Genomic DNA, 15,059 nt, shown 5'->3' on the forward strand with positions numbered 1-15,059 from the left:
AGAGAGTGTGCTTTGGGGCTTGCAAGTTACCGCTGCTCGCGGTGCTTTTGTGTGGCAGCAGTGTCATTGCCGCGGCAACGGTCCTTGTATCGCGGTCCGCGGTGGCAAGGTTCAGAGACCGGTAATTTTGGGCTTAAAAAGTCACCGCGGCCCGTGGTGAAATTGCGCGGCAGCGATGGCTTTAACTCGTCCGTGGTCTTTTTATCGCTCTCAGCGGAAGCCAGATTCAGAGAACTGAAAGTGAAGTTAGACGTTGAAGACCACGGTCCGCGATTGATTTAACGCGACCGCTGTAGTCATACCGCTGCAACGGTCCACTTTCCGCTGTCGGCGGTACCTCCGTAGGGGCATTTTTGTCCGGAAAATTCAGCTGTGTATAAATACTTCTTTTCCAGATTTTTAGGGCATCTTATCTTTAGTAGAGCACGTGAACAGCTGTTTTTAGCCTTTTTGAGTATTTTTTAGCTTGTTTAACAATTAATCTTAGATCTTTATCTTGTAATTACTTTTGATGGGTTATTCTTCAACTAAATCTTTGATTTCTTAAGTTATTATGAGTAGCTAGACCCATTAGCTAGGGTTGTGGCTCAACCCTAGTGTGGGTATTTAATGGGTCTTCTATTTTAAGGCTTAAATGTTTGTGGGTGAATGATATTTGGTCTGATTTGTTCTTTAAATGTTGAATTGGTGGTTGCAAACACTAATTTGTACCTTTTTGACTTAGGCTCTTCTTAATAGAGAGCCCAAGTTTAGGAAATTCAGGCCAACAAGGAATTGGGGTGCATTCTATCTCATTCAAGAGATTGATAGCCCAATTAAAGGGTTAAACCTAGAGATAGTAATACCCGACTTGAGCCAACTTTGCTTGCACAATTTGAACACTTAATTGGGATTGAGAAAGCCAATTAGGGCAAAGTCAGTAGTTTCGTGAATTGGCTATATCACGATCCCAACTATAACAATTTTGCCCTAAGTTTTAGATCCCGTTAGATACTCACCTAGGCGTTCGTGACTTCCCTAGTGCCTTACCATCAATTAAGAAAACCCTGCAAAAATATCATACTTAGTCTAATTTCCTGCATAATTAGTATTAAATTAGAATAGTGAACAAACATAGAATGATTGGAAGTGCAATTAAGAACATCGCACATTGCTAGATTAGATAGGAACCCAATTCCAAACCTTTCTTAGCTCTCTGTGGATTCGATCTCGACCTTTCGTACCAGGTAACAAGTCTGCACCTCCATACCACCGGCAATAAAGCGAATCAAAAATCCACAAGTACACCAAGCCTCTTACATAGGACGCCGATCTTAGGTGACGCTAAAGACAATACCAACTTACTCTAAACATCTGAATTCCTCCCCGCTCATCCAAGCTCTTGACATTCTTGCCGACACCGAACTGCAACCTTGACCCTCAACTTCCAAATTCCCATGCCGCTCACTACACCTGACATGCCAATACGCATGAGTACAAGAATTTCATCACAACTCCTGAACCAAATAGACACTCTATCATGTAGAAACCTTTGATTTAACTCATTTCAAAAGAACCATTGCAACACGTGACCGAATTCTCATAACTGCAGAAAATACAATCCTCAAGTAGTGGTCTAAACCACCATAACTCTTCCGGGATCCATCTATACACAATAGGCCATAATACTCGAATGCCTTCAAATAAAATTAATTACGGCGGCCGCCAAGCCTTGCACGTACCGCCACAAAGCACATGTCTATCTTAACACGCTGAAGGAACTGATCATTGCCACCATCATGCCAATTCAACCATTGCTAACCGGTCCGACTTCTTCTAATTTACTCTAGACTTGCCTTAGGAATAATAATAGCTGCATTCAAAACATAACGAACCCAAATCTGCACTCATTCCGAGTGACCTTATTTCACGAGACCACGCTGTCTCAAAACTCATGAACCATCTCATACCCTCCTTGTGCGCATATTTGCATTCAACTGGTACACCCATCCTAATAATTCCTCCATGAATCCGAAGTTATTTTCTCCCATTCCTCCGATGCTACACCACAAACCGAAGATAACATAGAACACTCCTAGCCCCTTTCATAATCTGCTGCAAAAGCTCGATACTTAATCATACTACGGACTCAAAATCCTTAGGCACCGCACTTTAACTTTTGAATCCACTAGGACCGTTGTTGAGAGTCACCCACTCTGGCTTGGTCCCGAATATAATCAAACTCCAAGGCCCTGCTAGCACATGAACACTCTCTCAAAGAAACACCCGGCTGGATCACCTTCGTTGTACTTGACATCTATACGAAGCATAAACTCTGAGTCTTCCCAAAGCCTGATCATGAATCGATAAGGCCAATTATAGCACACATTCCTCAAATCCTTTGCTTGCATTACCAATGATGTTCTCTTACCTTAGTCGTAATAATACACTAATATGGAGATAACCAGAAACCTCACAAGTAGAAAACCAAGTAATCTAATTATAGGTGGTGGGGCTCTCCCACATATATTGAAGCTACCATTACATAACTCTGGAACACACCAAGATTCCTTATCCCCCATTGACATGATCTTGCACAATCAACCCTCTAATTTCCTCGAAATCTTTCTGTTAAACATTTTATGAACACTCTGAATCACTGGCCACATTTACATATTCGACCCTTTACCGAATAGCTAGTTGAATTCTTCGTAGAAGCTTCGTCAACATTACACGATCGCTAACCTGCTCACAGGAGATAACCCACCTGTGGAAATTACATGCCGACATCTTCCAACATTGCTGCACTAGGTACAATTACTACAAAATCAGTAACCCATCCTGAGCTCGTGCTTATTCACCAGTTGTACAAGTCCGTTCACTCCCCATTGACATCACTAAAAGTGCGAAAATACATTCCAACCCGAAGTCATGTTGTATCCTTCTTCAGATCAAGCAAGCTCCTTTCTGTCGTATCCAACCTTCCTCCGTATAGCAACCAATATTCCAAATTAGCTTAAGGCCGTAGACCTAGTCACTGTCCACCATGAATCCCAAATCACTCTAAAATTTCCTCAAGGCATGCAGTTATCCTACCAGAGAACCCACATGCTACTCTGCCACTCTCCCACTTTGGTCAAACCCTCTCCTTTAAGCAACTACTCGACTTCTGCTTCTTACACCTGGCCTTCTAGAAATTTAACCACCGCAAGACACCTCCCACATGTCCTTCCTCATCCTTCGCTTCACAGTTGTTGCCTTAAATCAAAATCCATCTCTGTAGCACCCTAACTAATAGATCGCCACAAGCTCCAAGCTTCCCCGAGGATCATCTTCCTCGAGCCCTCAACACAAGGAACACCGATTCAATCCTGAACCACCGCACACCGCAATCTCTGACAGCTACTTCCCCGGCACTATTTCACAATTCTCTGCCCAAAGGGGAATTGAAGAAGACCATGACACCGACGAACTTAACGCATTCAACAAGGATGACGACACCACATCACAGATAAAAATTCCACCACGCTCGAAAATACTAAGTCTCGTTACCCCATCGACCCAAACCTGAGCATTCATAGTGCGATTGCCTTTCCTCCGCCGGAAATAAAATGCTGAATCCCTGAATCATACACCGAGTAAAACCTCCTTTCAAGTCAGTCATTGCCTCGACGCATAGACAAGTATCATATAGTTACTCAAACACTGTGCGATAGCAACGCACGAATCGTCATAACAATTAATGCCAAATCTCAAAACCTTAGGTAATAATGATACTGAGCTGAAACGACAGAACGACCTTCCGCAAGGCGATGACAATAGCCCAATCACATAGGCAGGGAGAAACATCCTACACCACATCTGTAGTACCGTCATAATTCCTCGATTCCAAATTTATAACAAGCGCTTCACGTCGCATGAGATCAAATAGGAAGCAAATGAAGGCATAAGCCTTGAAGGAATCAAATCGCACGATGAGGAATCAAGAAGGGAAGTGCTCCTAACAGATATCCTCTCGAAGATAAGAATAGACGTCTCCGTACCTATTCGCAAGACTCTACTAGACTTGCTCATGACTCGTGAGACCTAAGTGAACCTAGTGCTCTGATACCATGTTGTCACGACCCAAAATCCATCAAAGGTCGTTATGGCACCTAACACCACTGTCAGGCAAGCAAACAATAAATAATCAACTTGATTACTCATTTTAGTATTTTGAAATCATAATTTTCTTTTCTTTCAATTATATAATAAGAAATAAAATTACAGAGTGAATGACAATATTTTCCCCCCAAATACACTATTGAACATCTCATAAGTTCCCCACAATCCCGGTGTCACAACTGCATGAGCATCAAATAGGAAGATAAAATAAAATACAACATCTGTCCGGAATACAAATTAAACAGGAAAAATATAAATAGCACTGAAGGAGACTCTGCTCGTTGCCGGTCGTAATATGGAATGCAGCTCACTTAAATCCTCGTATTAACCACGCCTCTGCTCTCACAAGGCCACTAGACATATATGTACCTGCACAAAAATATGCAGCAAGTGTAGTATGAGTACATAAATCAACACGTACCCAGTAAGTATCCAGTCTAACCTCAAAGAAGTAGTGACAATGGGTCGACTCCGACACTTGCTATGGGCTATAAATAAAATACCGATGATATAATTAAGCATGGATTACATAGAACGGCTGTAAGCTCAATATCGTGAAGTAAGTAAGCAATTCTTATATTAATTAGAAATTTCCAAATTTATTTTTTCATCATTTATCAGTTTGTATCTCAGGCCAATGAAACAATATCAATTTTTATAAATTCCAAAGCAACAGATTCAATCATGCGCAAATCATGTCGAGGTCGTACGACCCGATCCGACATAAATATTTAAACTTTGCACTGCAGATGGTCGAACAGCAAAAACCATAGATACATCTTTCTGCTACAGAGGCGTTCGACCCGCTCTACAAAAGAGAAAAATTCATTTAAAACAACGAATTCAAGATTTATTAAGGAACAATTATTCAAAGAAATACCAATTCTCACTACCCGAACATTAAGCATTATAGTAGCTACGCGTGGACTCTTGTCACCTCGTGTGTAAATAGCCCCCACAAATAGAATCACGTATTAAATCAATTCACCTATAGGGTTAATTCCCTCTTACAAGGTTATAAAGGAGACTTACCTCGCTCCGAAATCCCATAGCCGGCTCCCAAGCCCTTCGAACAACTGAACCGATGCCTAATGCTCAAAACTAGTCAATAAATTTACAAATCCATGAATATATACTCTAATACTCAATACAATCCAATTTACATCAATTCCCAACTCCGCTCGAAAAGTCGTTAAAAATCACCCCCGCGCGTGCCCGGATTCCAATAATTTTCAAAGATAAAAATTACCCATAACCCCACGAACTGAAATATATAACTTATTTCCAATTCCATGCCCAAATTTGTAGTCAAAATCCAAAAATACCAATTTAGATTTTTCTTCAACATCCCAAATCTCCACAAATTTTCATGTCTAAATCCATATATAAACCTTGTATTTAACTCACAACTAGTAGAAATCACTTACTTCTTGAATATGATGAAACCCTTATCAAAATGCTCTAAAAATCGCCTAAGTCCACTCGGAAATGAGGGAAATAAGCTAAGTCTCGGAATAAAAAGCCCTTGGCTCCAGTCGAAGATGTCGCATTTGCGACAGGGGGTACGCAAATGCGAACAAAGCATCGCAAACGCGACCCCTGACAGGCCAGGACTTCATCACAAATGCGATACAGAGTTCGCAAATGCGAACTCTTTAGGCTTCGCAAAAGCGACCATATTGTCGCAAATGCGATCCATTCCCTCAGCAGCCCAGGTTCGCAAATGTGAGGACTACCTCGCAAATGTGATAGTCTCATTGGCGACCAAAACATCGCAATGGCGATTATACCAGAACCATTACTCCAAATTCTTAACAAAACACTTCGAAGCTAATCCGAAAGTCACCCGAGCCCCCGAGGCTCCAAAGCAAACAACCACACATGTCTAAAAATATATCATGAACTTGCTCGAGGCCTTAAATCACATCAAACAACGTCGAATTCATGATCGCACCCCAATTGAAACTTAACGAACTTTAGAACAACAAACTTTCACATTTGATGCCGAAACCAATCAAAACACGTTCGGTTGACCTCAAATTTTGCACACAAGTCGCATTCGACATTACAGACCTACTCCAACTTCCAGAATCAGAATCCAACCCCGATATCAAAAAGTGCACTCCCGGTCAAACTTCTCAAAACCTTCAAATTTCTAATTTTTGCCAAATGACCCCGGAATGACCTACGGACCTCCAAATCCACATCCGGATGCGCTCCCCATACCAGGATCACCATACGGAGCTATTCCCAGACTTGGAAATACCAAACAGACATCGATAACCTTGAAGTGCACTTCAACCCAAATTTATGATTCTTCCAAAATGCTAACTTTTCCACAATAGGCGCTGCAACCCTACCGGGTCACCCAAAACTCGATCCGAACATAAGCCCAAGTCCAAAATCATCATACGAACCTGTTGGAACCTTCAAATCCCGATTCCGAGGTCATTACTCAAAAATCCAACCTTAGTCAATTCTTCTATCTTAAAACTTCCAAAATTAGAATTTTCTTTCCAAATCAACTCCGAACTTCCCGAAATTCAATTCCGACCACGCATACAAGTCATAATACCTGAAGTGAAGCTACTCATGGCCTCAAACTTCCGAACGACGCACTAGAGCTCAAACGATCGGTCGGGTCGTTACAATCACAATCTCTCTCTAATTTTCTTCTGTACTTGCTACTATTGCTTACTTTATTCCAAAAAATAGTAAAAAAATATTGAGGTTGTTACAATTTGTGAATATGTTGTGAAGTTGGTGAATTGAAGTCTTCAAGTCTTCAACGATAATCAATTTTCAACAAGTTATTCGTCAATTAGGTAAACTCGTTCCAACTCTTATGTTTTAATATTATAGTTTTATTTGTTTTATTTATTTGATATTACTTGATTAATTAATATGGCGTCCTTAAAAAAATTTGGTAAAAATAAGGGAAAATCCCAGAGTGGCGAATGTAGTGGTCATGCTGTTCCTTCTCCCCTGCCCCCGGCTCCCCGAACAAAACCCCATATCCGTCCTACACCTGCTATTCTTGATAGCGATAATAGTTTATTACAATTTTTCGAGAGTCACTTTTGCCATAATATTGCAGCCGATGAACAATTAGACCATGAATTAATGAATGCTCTTTATCCTAATAATTATAATACTATTGATGAAATTGATGATGAAGAAATTGATCTTGATGAAACTCAACCGGATGATGATACACCACTATTCCTGCTTGATAGAATATAAGGGTCCACCAAACTCTATAGAGAACCAGGTTCTCTATCAGGTTCAACAGTACACACACAGCAGCAAATAAATGACAAAAGGAATTTTACGTGGAAAATTCCAAGCTCAACGGGATTAAAAACCACGACCTACCCTTGTAGGATTTCAACTTCACTACTGAGCAACCTTTAGATTACAACCTATGCAACCTAGGAATTAACCTCTTAATCCCTTACTAACTTGTAATACTCTATTACAAGCCAATTTTTAACAACTCTATTATAAAGACTTTACAACATGAGTAACTCTAGCCAAGACTCAAACATGTTAGTTAAATGTTTGCAAAGGGGTTCCTATAAAATGCTTCTAAAACAAGCTAGATACGTACAATGACTCTATGTGGGAACGGGTCCGTAGTTGCTTTGTTCTTTGTTCTTGAGGCACTTGAAACTTCCTTGCTGAATGGTCACGTGAGTGAGATTTTCTAAAATGTCCAAGTGTTTCGCTTTACCTCCCTTGAATGCATATATATACATTTGTGACATCACTTACAATGATGTAATCAAGGTAGGTAAAAAGTCTTCCCTAGAAAGTTAACTGCAGCAATGTTCCAGCACTGTAGCATGTGCAGGCAGCAACTTTCCAACTGGAAAGTTGACTTCGTACAGCCTCCTAGGGAACTGGTAGGGACCTGTTCCCTCAGCTGTTCCTTCCACTCTGTAGAGTTGAATCATAACGCAAGATGAATTCCAAACTGTAACCTTGTGGTCTTAAGGTCTTGTACATATGTAACAGGTTCTTTATCTGGTTCTGGATAGTAAGTTTGTTAGATCATCAAAAAAAAGTAAAGTACTTATGACCAAAGTACTTGTAACCTATCAATTTCCCCCTTTTTGATGATGACAAACTCATAATTGAAAATCTTAGAAAGAGCCACATAGAACCAGACTGTGAACCAGAAAGACCTTAAGTTTCCCTCTGAAGCTCTGCATTCCCCCTCAATTAGTGCAGTTATTTTCCCCCCTTTTGGCATCATAAAAAGATTAGAAACAAGACAAAGGAAGTCTAATTTTAAGTTAACTCATGCCACTTATGTGCACACAGTCATGATTAAGAACAAATCATAAAATCACGGTATAAACAACAACAAGGGAAAAGCTTGCAATAACATATTTTTGGGTTTTACAGCATGAGCAGAGTCAATGTTACTACCACATCCACACATTAGAACAAGTAACAAAACTACCATAAGTTATCATCATAAGAACTGACACAGAGAGACTGCACACTGAGGGGATGGAATTTAAGAAGCAGGGGTAGGAGAAGGTTTGGAAGCAGAGGAAATTGTATGGAGGACTAAATCCATTCAAACATTTGCTAACATTTGCTCATTGAGCATTCTTTCTTTCAGGTCCTCCACTTGTTTCCTGAGCTCAGCGTTCTCCTTTGTCAGTCGAGCAACCTCTTCGCTCTGAGAGTGACTGGAAACAGGTGCCTCTTGCAGTTGACTTATTTGAGCCTCAAGGATAGCATTCCTTGCTTTCAATTGCCTTATCTCAGTGGTAGCACTGATTTGAGCATTTATTAACTGAGAAATAGTAGAAGTGCTTGCAACCCCTCCAATTTTTTCTATACACTCACATTCTTCAAGAGTCCTTTTTGAAAAAGTTTGCTTCTTGGCACCCACTTTAACTTTTCCGAGAGGAACCTTGAAGTGCTCAAGGACCTTGGTAAGAAGGAACTCATATGGCAGCCCATGATTACCATCTTTAAAATCAGCCACTTTGTTCATGTGCTCTATCATGATCTCAGGCAGATTGATGGTAGTAAAGTCATCTAGTGCTTCCATGAGGAACAGGTCTGCACAAGAGGTGATGGATCTTCGCTCAGCTTGAGGCAGCAGTACTTTTTTTACCATCTCAAATAGCAGTTGGTAATCACGAATGAGGGCCTGCTTGTGAACCCATTCCCCATACTGAACTACTCTTTCCTTCAAGATTGCATTTTTGAAGTTCTGAGTACAAGCTCCTTGAACACTAGATATCCCTTCAGTGGACACACCAAGAATTGATCCCAGTAAGGCAGAGTCTATTACCATATCAACCCCATTTACCAAAGGCACGAATGTGACCATCCTCAACATTGTACAAGTCAGCAAAAAAACTTTGAACTTCCTCCTCATATACCCTAGCAGCATCACTTGTGAACAAGTGTGTCCATTGTCGGAAATCACATATCTCAACTAACTGTCTCATACCAGCCTCCTCCAAGACATCGGAGGCGAATGTATGCCCCCATAGTACCTTTTGATGTCTCAATCTTTCATTCCTAGCTCTCCCCGGATCATCAACTTTGGCCTTCTTTGAGAAACCAGGTTCCTCAGCAGTATCAACCTTTCTCTTAGCAGTCTTGCGAACACCTTTCTTCTTTTTATCAGACTTCATAGATTTTTCACCTGACTCTTTCTCCACATTCTAGTAGCACCAGCATCAGCAGACCTAGTCTAACATTTAGGAGAAACAGAAGATCCCCCTTGTGGTTTGATAAGACCATGATTTTTTTACAACTTCCTAGTTAACGTACTAGGTTCCTCCGCTTTTTCTTCATCCGCACTGACAACCGACACTATCTTCTCATTTACAACTTTGCTAGCTTTCACTAATTTTCTTCTCCTTGATTTAGTCTGACTGTTCTTAAGAGCAAACTCAAGAGCCTCCTTCTTTTGCAACCTTGTTGTAGGTTGCTTAGGAGTAGGCTCTCCACCAACAACTACTCTACGCCTAGGCAGATTGGCAATTGGAAAGTCATCAAAATCTTCTTCACTATCCTCTTTTTGATTTTCAGACATTGGACCTATCTCAGGAATAATTACACTTAGAGGCTCAACATCTAAATGAGGAGAGGGAGCTGGGTTAGCATTGACATGGGGTTCCTGAGTAGGACCCAGAGTTGGATCCTCTGAAGGCGGATCAGGTCCTCCAACAGGTTCCCCATTAGTACCTTCCTATGTTGAAGGTTCAACATGCATAAGCTCATTATCCTCTCCAACAGGCTCAGATGCTCCCCCCTGAGTCTTAAGACCATCTTCACTTCCTCCGATAAAAACCCCTTCATTGGCGATGGACAACATATTTTCGATTACTTCTATTTCTTGCAGATTCATGAGAAACACAGGAGAAGTAGGAGAGGCACCTGTGGGTGGGGGTTCAGGAGCAGTCTTTGTTGAGTCGATGATTGTATTTCCTTCAACCTAATATGCTTGGTGATTCTTATGAGAGCCGGAACCCAAATGGGTAGGAAAGGACATGGAGTGTGGGGTTGACTCTGTTCTAAGGTTTTGATTATCAGTAGTGTGAGGAGGAGAGTCTAGCGCTGGTGTTTCGACTGGTGAGGACTCAATAGTACTAGAGATCATTTGATCTTTAGCCATGGTGGGAAGAAGAGAGATGATTTGGTGAACTAAAGAGAGAAGGAATAAGAAACAGGTTCGGAAGTGTTGATGTGTGAAGTGCGGTGACAGAGATAGATGTATTTACGATGACAGAGGGATCGGTTAGTAAAAGGGCGGCATGTTTTAGGGAGATGTCGATTTATAACTGGTGAGGCGTTTTGGTTCAAAAGATGCAAAACTAAAAACTGACATGCTGATGATGTGGCACTTGTTTTAATTGTTTAGTATTGTGCATGAGAGAACAGAGAAACTACTAACCCGTGTCAGGAGAACCAGCCTGATCTCTTATCTGTAAGCTTTGCCCTTTTTACCAGTGTATACAGCCTCGAATGCTTATTTGCTCTGTAATCATCAACGTGTCTACCTATTACGCTATAGAGATGAGTTAGAATTTGCGAGAAAATACCTTTTAGCTAAGTTTACCTGAACCTTTCTTTCATAGCCAATCATTGAGGACCGAGTTCTCAATTGGGTTTTATCAACCCCAATGCCAGACAATTTTGCTCGAAGTGTTCTCTGCTTAGGACTTTGGAAAATATATCTTCAATTTGGTCTTCAGTGCTGCATAATTTCATGTATATAAGCCCTTTCTCAACATTGTCTCTGAGGAAGTGGTGACGTACATCAATGTGTGTGGTCCTCTTATGTTGAACTGGATTTTTTGCCATGTTGAGTGCACTAGTATTATCATATAAGTGACGCACAAAGTCTGTGAATACTTCGAAATCTTCCAATTATTGCTTGATCCACAGAAGTTGAGCACAGCAAGAGGCAACTGCTACATATTCAGCTTCTGTAGTTGAAAGTGCCACAAAGTTCTGCTTCCTTGTACCCCATGAGATTAAGCAGGAACCCAGGAAGTGTGCCATTCGAGACGTGCTTTTCCTGTTCACCAGATGTCCTGCATAATCAGCGTCAGCATACCCAATAAGATCAAAGAGTCACCTGAAGGATAATACAGGACCAGGTCCTGTGTTCCTTTGAGATATCTCAGTATTCTCTTGGCAGCCTTCGGATGAGATTCCTTTGGATTGGATTGAAACCTTGCACGGAGACCCATGCTAAAAACAATGTCTGGTCTGCTTGCAGTGAGATACAATAGTGACCCTATGATCCATCTATACATGGTCTGGTTTACAGGGGAACCAGGTTTACCCATGTCTAGATGAGTAGGTGTTGCAATGGGCGTGTGGACAACTTTTGATGCTTCCATATCAAACCGTTTCAGCAGCTCCTTGATGTACTATTGTTGACTTATCAATGTTCCCTTATTAGATTGTTTCACTTGAAGTCCTAGGAAGAAATTCAGTTCTCCCATCATACTCATCTCGAATTCACCCCATGAGTTTAGCAAATTCTTCGCAGAGAGAGTCAGTTGTGGCTCCAAAGATGATATCATCAACATACATCTGAACAATGAGTAGGTTCCTCCCTCGTTTCTTTAGAAAAAGAGTGTTGTCAATCTTCCCTCTTGCAAAGCGATTTTCCAGAAGGAATTTTGACAATCTTTCGTACCAAGCCTTGGGAGTCTGTTTTAACCCGTACCATATCTTATCCAGTTTAAACACATGATTAGGGTGCTCGTGACACTCAAAATTAGGAGGCTGCTTGACATAGACATCTACTTTTAGATAGCCATTTATAAATGCAGTTTTGACATCCATTTGAAACAGTGTGAACTCCATATCAGATGCAAAGAAAATCAGAATTCTAATGGCTTCCATCCGAGCTACAGGGGCGAATGTTTCATCATTATCAATACCTTCTTCCTGATTGTAGACTTGAACCACAAGCCTTGCCTTATTTCTTGTTGTATTTCCAAACTCATCAAGTTTGTTTCTGAATACCCACCTAGTTCCTATAATGGTTCAATCAGTAGGTCGAGAAACCAGGAGCCATACCTTGTTCCTTTCAAATTGATGCAGCTCCTCTTGCATAGCAGTGATCCAGTCTGCATCTTTCAGCGCTTCTTTTATATTGTTTTGGGCTTTATTTGGGAAAGAAAAGCTGAGAAGGCAAGTGAGTTTCTTGCTTTCAATCTGGTTTGAACTCTTAAGTCAAGAGGAGTGATTATGTTTTCAAGAGGATGTGAACTTTTCAACCTCCAATTTGGTTCATGAATCTCATTAGTAGAGGAACCAGGCATATCTGACTAGGATTCTTGAGCGCTTCTTACTTCACAGAGTTGAGTTCCTTGGACTGCATCAACAACTTTGTTTTCAGCTTCAGTTGTTGTAATCGGGGGACCAGGTTCCTTTCCAATTGATGGAGATGTATCTGCATCTTCTTCACTGGATTCCTTGACATGGCTCATCATGTATGCCTTTCTATTTGCCATGTCAATTACTTCACCTAGCACAGATATGCGTTCCCCATCTTGATCAACATGTCTGTCCTCTTAACAGGAGAGGTGAGCTTCATCAAAGATCACATGAATGCTTTTTTCGACACATTGAGTCTTTTTATTGTAAACCTTGTAAGCTTTGCTTTGAGATGAGTATCCCAGAAAGATTCCTTCATCACTTTTGGCATCGCACATCCCAAGATCTTCCTTTCCATTGTTATGAACAAAGCATTTACACCCAAAAGTTCTTAGATGTGTCGGCTTGGGCTTCATTCCATTCAGCAGTTCATATGGAGTTTTGTTCATAACAGACCTGATCATGTGCATGTTTACCAAGTAGCACGCAGTATTGACAGCTTCTACCCAGAAATACTTTGCGATCCCACTGTCAATTAGCATTGTTGTTGCCATGTCTTCAAGAGTTCTATTCTTCCTCTCCACAACACCATTTTGTTAAGGTGTTCTTGGAGCAGAAAAATTGTGCGTGATGCCATTTTCAGTGCAGAACTCATCGAATTTGACATTGTCAAACTCCGTCACATGATCTGACCTGATGTAGGCTACTTTATTACCCATCTTCACTTGGATCTTTTTAACAAAGGCAACAAACACTTCAAAGGTTTCATCCTTGGTCTCGAGGAACAAGGTCCAGGTGAATCTGGAATAGTCATCAACTATCACAAAGATGTACTTCTATCCTCCTCTGCTTGGAACCCTCATAGGTCCACATACATCCATGTGAAGGAGACCAAGTGGCCTTGCGGTGCTAACTTCCTTTTTGGGCTTGAATGAGGATCTGACTTGTTTCCCTTTTACACATGCATCACACACTTTGTGATCCTTGAAGCTTGACTTGGCCAGAACACAGACCAAGTCCTTCCTTACTAATTTGTTTAACAACGTGAGGCTTGCGTGACCTAGTCTCCTGTGCCATAACTCATTATCATCATCAACAACTCTTAGGCAGCTTAGATCACCATTCTTCAGCGACTCAAAATCAGCTACATAGATATTCTTGTATCTTTTTGCCACTGGCACCAGCTCACCAGTCACCAGGTTTGTGACTATATAGGTTTTTGACACAAATTCCACCTTGTTTCCCTTGTCACAAATTTGGGAAACTGTTAGCAAGTTGTACTTCAACCCGTTCGATCACGTAGTACACATTTTCGATTGAGTGAGAAAGAGACTTCCCAATCCGTCTAACTCCAAGAATGTATCCTTTTTTGCCATTTCCAAAGGATACACTCCCTCCTTGCAGGGCCTTATGTGAAAGGAAATCATTTGTACTTCCAGTCATGCGCTTTGAGCAGTCACTGTCCATGTACCATTGTAGGATGCTCCCTATGTACCATTGTAGGCTGCTCGCTTTCACTGTTCCCTGCATAAGAAGAGTTAGAAGTTAGCTTAAGGAACCCAAACTAATTTGGGTCCCTTGTAATGAGGAAAGGGGTTAATCAGGGATTTTCTGGTCTATGCAGGCATTATGCATTTTTTAAAGGAGGGACCAGGTTCTCTACTAGTAGTTACTTTTTCAGCAAAGGATTTGTTTTTCAGATATGACTAACATTTGGCCTTACAGTTTTCTTTAAGGTGTCCATTGTTATCGCAGTGGGTGCAAATCCAATCGTCAGGTACAGTAACGTACTTGCTATGAGGGTTGTAAGGAATCTTTTCCCTTTGAAACCCAATCCCCTAATGTTTCCCCCATTGTTGGAGTACATGGCAGTGATAGCATGAGAGGACCAGGTCCACTTGAGTGATTTTTCAAGATCACTCTTCACTCTACCTAGTTCTTCCTAAAGTTGTGTGTTTTTCTCAAGCTCACCACATAGACTAAACTTCACTAAATTTAGCTCACTTTCAAGCTTAATGTGTGCCTCACTTGCAACTTCCTTT

This window comes from Nicotiana attenuata, unplaced genomic scaffold (genome assembly GCF_001879085.1).
Source record: "Nicotiana attenuata strain UT unplaced genomic scaffold, NIATTr2, whole genome shotgun sequence".
NCBI lineage: Eukaryota > Viridiplantae > Streptophyta > Magnoliopsida > Solanales > Solanaceae > Nicotiana > Nicotiana attenuata.